This window comes from Rhipicephalus microplus, chromosome X (genome assembly GCF_043290135.1).
Source record: "Rhipicephalus microplus isolate Deutch F79 chromosome X, USDA_Rmic, whole genome shotgun sequence".
Classification (NCBI taxonomy): domain Eukaryota; kingdom Metazoa; phylum Arthropoda; class Arachnida; order Ixodida; family Ixodidae; genus Rhipicephalus; species Rhipicephalus microplus.
Genome location: NC_134710.1, coordinates 362698109 through 362704108, shown reverse-complemented (window position 1 = coordinate 362704108; position 6000 = coordinate 362698109).

The window sequence follows — 6000 nt, the reverse complement described above, 5'->3', positions numbered from 1 at the left end:
GTTTAAGGGCAACAGGTCCCATCTTGAGAATTTCGATAGGCTATACTGTATATACACCTAGATTGGGACAATGAACATCCGACAAAAATGTGGCAATAGCTTATTTGCCTCTGGCTTAACGACCTAGAAGCGGCAGCAGTGGCTCTCATCTCAATTGATTGTTTTGCTAGGTCACAAATGAATGTTTTAAGGGGGTGGCCTTAGGTATTTCCAAATACAGTAACTTCTGGCGTACCTTGAAAAGAAACAGTAAGTTATATAGAAGTAGATTAGGTATACGCTTCTTTCCCTTATTCATTACGAGGGTCTCATACTGGCAGACTTGGTGCCGTTAGGTTGTATATGAGGGACTGACTATCGGTCAGCTGCCCACTCGTAATAAGTTCACGTGGTACGTGACGCCACACAGGCTCATAAAAGGGTGTTTCACACTCGCCGTCATGGCTACAGATCGCACTGACTGACAGTCTCACGTTTAAATTTAAATATAAACCCAACAAAGTGACTGGGGTAATAGCCGCCATAATAGCGCAGTGGTTCGAGCATCGAACGCGTTAATCTCACGGCCAGTTATTTTCACCCATTTTTCTTTGTTCTTATTTACATTACAATGGTTTTAATAACTTCCCCTATACATTCCTTGGCATTATTCTGTGTTAGATCTCATTAATATTTTGTCAAAACACGGAAAAAACGACCCCTTAGGTATACACTTCTTCCCATATATATATCTATATCTATATATATATATATATATATATATATATATATATATATATATATATATATATATATATATATATATATATTGTTATGGCGTTTATTAGCCGGCACACAGCGAGTCTACACAATGGCGACAGTAACGGCCAAAACACGGGGTCTCCGCGCGAGCGGCGTTCTCTTTGGGCAGACCCACTAGAAAGCACATAAGAGTTCAACCCACTTCAGTGTTCGGCGGCTTCTGTACAATTACCCCGGGGTCGAAGAGGGAGCCGCCTGGCGACCTAACAGCTTGTCACTACGAGCGGGTCATAGTAAGCCTTCAGACGCTCCACGTTGACTATGTCGCGCCCGCGGCGGCGCATGTCCGAAGATTGTTCAATTGGCTCGATAAGATAGTTGACCGGAGATGTGCGCTCGATCACACGGTAGGGACCTTCATATTTCGGGAGTAGTTTAGAAGAAAGGCCAGCTACAGAGGTCGGGATTGAGAGCCATACAAGGGAACCAGGAAGGAAGGTGGGCTCAGAAGTGGCGGAGCCATCACGAATACTCTTCTGCCGCTCTTGCTCATGCGTCGTAAAAGTCTTGGCAAGCTCGCGACACTCTTCAGCAAGCCTGGCGGTCTCGGAAATAGGTGTACACTCAGATGGATCCGGCGTGTACGGGAGTATCGTGTCGATGGTGTGTGACGGGTGCCTTCCGTACAGCAAAAAGAAAGGTGAAAAACCAGTCGTGCTCTGAGGGGCGGTGTTGTAGGCGTAAGTGACGAAGGGCAGTATGGTATCCCAATTCGTGTGGTTGGCGGCGACGTACATCGACAGCATGTCGCCGAGGGTGCGGTTAAAGCGTTCGGTCAGACCATTCGTCTGCGGGTGGTAAGCAGTAGTTTTGCGGTGGACAGAGTGGCACTCACTGAGAATGGCATCGACGACTTCTGACAAGAAGACACGGCCTCGATCGCTGAGAAGCTCCTGGGGTGGACCGTGGCGCAATATAAATCGATGTAGTAGGAAGGACGCAACATCACGCGCAGTAGCCGCAGGGAGAGCGGCGGTTTCGGCGTATCGCGTTAAATGATCTACGGCGACGATGGCCCAGCGGTTGCCAGTGGACGTCAGAGGAAGTGGTCCGTACAAATTGATACCTATGCGCCCAAACGGACGGTCAGGGCAAGGTAGCGGTTGCAGACCGGCTGGTGACATGTGTGCGGACGGTTTGCGGCGTTGGCAAGCGAGACAGGAGCGAACGAACTGCTGGACGTAGCGGTACATCCCGCGCCAGAAGTAGCGTTGTCTAATGCGATGGTAGGTTTTGAATACCCCAGAGTGCGCGCACTGTGGATCAGAATGGAAGGATTCACATATCTCCGACCGCAGACTGCGGGGTATCACGAGTAGCCACTGCCGGCCATCGGCGTCGTAATTGCGTCGGTGTAGGAGGCCGTCACGAATGGCGAAATGGTGAGCTCGACGACGCAAGGCACGCGTGGATGGCGTTGCGGACGGATCAGAGAGCAAGTCGATCAGTTGGGCGATCCAATTATCCTTTCGCTGTTCGGTAGCGATGATGTCAACATCAATGGCAGAAACAACAACCGAGGATACTGAGCAGAGCACGTTAGCTTCAGGCAGAGGGGAGCGCGAGAGGGCGTCGGCGTCAGCATGCTGGCGTCCGTTGCGGTAGAGGACGCGGATGTCGTAGTCTTGTAAGCGAAGAGCCCAACGGGCGAGGCGGCCTGAGGGATCCTTCAATGATGACAGCCAGCATACTGCATGATGGTCAGTGACGACATCGAATGGGCGACCATACAAATAAGGTCGAAACTTTGTAAGAGCCCAGACGATCGCCAGGCACTCTTTTTCCGTGACGGTGTAGTTTGTCTCGGCTCTTGTGAGCGTACGGCTTGCATATGCCACAACATAATCAGGGAACCCGGGTTTGCGCTGCGCCAGGACAGCGCCGAGGCCTACACCACTGGCGTCCGTGTGCACTTCTGTTGGGGCCGTAGGGTCATAGTGGCGGAGAATGGGAGGAGACGTCAACAAGTGGCGGAGCTTCAAGAACGCGTTGTCGCACTCTGACGACCACGAATTGAGGGGCCCGTTACTTCCGAGGAGCTTCGTCAGCGGTGATATAATCGTGGCGAAGTTTCGTATAAAGCGTCGGAAGTATGAGCACAGGCCCACGAAACTACGCAGTTCTTTGACGGACGCAGGTTTTGGGAATTCGGCCACGGCCCGAAGCTTGGCTGGGTCAGGAAGAATGCCATCCTTGGACACGACGTACCCTAGGATGGTGAGTTGGCGTGCTGCAAAGAGGCACTTCTTCAGATTTAGTTGCAAGCCGGCATTGCTCACACGTGCGACAACTTCTTTTAGACGTTGGAGATGGGTGGAGAAATCTGGAGCGAAGACAACAACGTCATTGAGGTAACACAAGCACGTGTGCCATTTCAAGTTGCGCAGTACGGTGTCCATCATGCGCTCAAATGTCGCAGGTGCATTACACAGACCAAACGGCATGACGTTGAATTCGTACAAGCCGTCGGGTGTGATGAAGGCAGTCTTCGGTCGAGCGTCATCAGCCAGGGGTACTTGCCAGTACCCCGAGCGCAGATCGAGAGAAGAAAAAAATTGGGCTCCGTGAAGGCTGTCAATTGCGTCGTCGATGCGCGGCAGTGGGTAGACATCCTTGCGAGTGATCTTATTGAGCCGTCTGTAGTCCACACAGAACCGCACAGAACCATCTTTCTTCGCAACAAGAACAACAGGAGACGCCCATGGACTGTCCGAGGGCCGAATGACGTCGCGTCGGAGCATATCGTCAACCTGCTCGTTAATTTTCCGGCGTTCAGCAGGCGACACGCGGTATGGACGTTGCCGTAATGGTGGATGGGCACCAGTGTCAATACGATGCGTAACAGTGGACGCGCGACCGAGAGAACTTCGCCCGACATCGAAAGAAGAACGGTATTCTTGCAACAGGTCTAGAAGCTGGGAACGCTGCACTGACGTAAGGTTGTCATCAATGAATGGGCCAAATACATCAGGAGATGATGGGTCAGAAGTAGAAACAGCACTGATGGTACGTGAATCGGGACAACGCGAGTCTTCGGGTACGTCCAGGACTTGTGCGTCGTCGACTGCTTCCACTCTGCCGAGACATTCCCCTTGAACCAAGGTAACAGTGTACGGGGATGGGTTGGTCACAAAAATAGCGGCGTTGCCTTGGGTGATTTGCACGGTCGCGAAAGGTACTAGCAACCCTTTCCTCCTGGAAGCACGGTAGGATGGCGAAACAAGTGCAATTGTGTCGGAGAGACCGGTGCAGTAGACCGATACGCCCATCGTCGAGCTTGGAGGCACTATAGTATCGTCTTTCACAAGAATCTTGTTCAGTGTCGAGGGACCGTCTTCTGGCGTCAAATGCGAGAAGGGCGAGAGTTAAATTTCGGCGGTGGCACAATGAATGACGGCGTCGTTGCGGGAGAGAAAATCCCATCCCAAGATGACGTCATTAGAGCATGCAGGAATGATGATGAATTGGGCGACATACAGAACGTCCTGAACGACAACGCGAGCTGTGCAGCCTGCTGTAGGATTAATACGATGTGAGTTAGCGGTACGAAGGGACAGTCCAGAAATCGGCGTCGTCACTTTTCGAAGCAAGCGGCAAAGGTTTTCGCTCATAACTGATACCGCAGCTCCAGTGTCAATAAGAGCAGATGCATGAACACCGTCCACAAGGACGTCAATGACATTAGATGGGCGGCTCTGAGGGCTTTCACAATGCGATAGCGTCGCACTCCTTGCCTCTGGGACTGCGACGACTAGTTTTCCCGCTCATGAGCAGAAGAACTTGGCCGCATGGGGGACAGAGACCGACGTGGTGGAGACGGCGACCTTCGAGCAGGCGGACCTGGGCGAGACGACAGTGGCACAGACGGCAGTTCCTCGTTATACGAACGGCTAAGGTGGCCAGCAACAGGAGAAGTGGGAGCCGGCTGTAGTCGAGAGCAATAACGGGCTACGTGACCGGCGTAACCACAAGCAAAGCAGATGGGCCGGTTGTCGGGTGTGCGCCATCGGTTTGCCGGGGTGGGTCTCGCCCGGAACGGTGTCTGGAAAGGCTGCATGGTGAGCTGAAAATGAGGCTGAGGGGTTGCGCCAACATATGCAGCCGGCATACCCGCTGCAAAGGACGGAGGTCGTGCGGCAGCTTCGGCGTAAGTCACTGGTGCAGGCGCTTGAACGACTGGAGGCGGCCTTGCGACCACTTGGGCGTAACTTGGGGGTGCAGGGGCCGGAAGTTGTTGTGGGTGGTACGCAGGCATGACCTCCGCTATTTCCTGCTCAATCGCTCGGCGGATGGGTGGAAGAATGGTAGTGGCCGATTGTTGAGCAGCCGGTGGGTGGGCAAAGGGCAGGAGAGAGAACTGCCGCGCGATTTCCTCACGTATGAAGGACTTGAGATCTGCCAGCAGTGCCACCTGATCACAGCTCGCTTCCAAGCCTGCAAGCCCTGCATCTCGTGGTGTGGAGCGACGGGTCATCGAACGCTGCCGGCGGAGCTCCTCGTAGCTCTGGCACAGCGTGATGACCTCAGCTACTGTGCCTGGGTTTTTGGCAAGCAGCATCGTGAAGGCATCATCGTCAATGCCCTTCATGACGTTCCGGATCTTGTCTGATTCGGACATGCTGTCGTTCGACTTCTTGCACAAGTCCAGGACATCTTCAATGTAACTGGTGAATGACTCACCGGCCTGCTGAGCGCGTTCACGTAAGCGCTGCTCGGCTTGCAGCTTGCGAACGTCAGGGCGGCCAAAAACGTTGGTGATAGCAGTCTTGAAACCGGACCAGGTTGCAAACTCGGACGCGTGGTTGGTGTACCACAAACTTGCAACGCCCGCAAGGTAGAACAACAAGTTTGTCAACTTGCCGTCCTCGTCCCATTTGTTGGGGACGCTCACGCGCTCGTAAATGGCGAGCCAGTCCTCCACGTCAGTGCCATCGGCGCCCGTGAAGATGGGTGGATCGCGGATCCTGGGGACACCGGGACATGGGGGTGGCATGGGAGGAGGCGTTTGCTGAGAGGCGTCGTGGGACATGGTAGATTGCAGCGTACGTGAGCGTAGTTCCAAGGGCATCGAAGGGGATCGTAGCACTCTCCACCAATTTGTTATGGCGTTTATTAGCCGGCACACAGCGAGTCTACACAATGGCGACAGTAACGGCCAAAACACGGGGTCTCCGCGCGAGCGGCGTTCTCTTTGGGCAG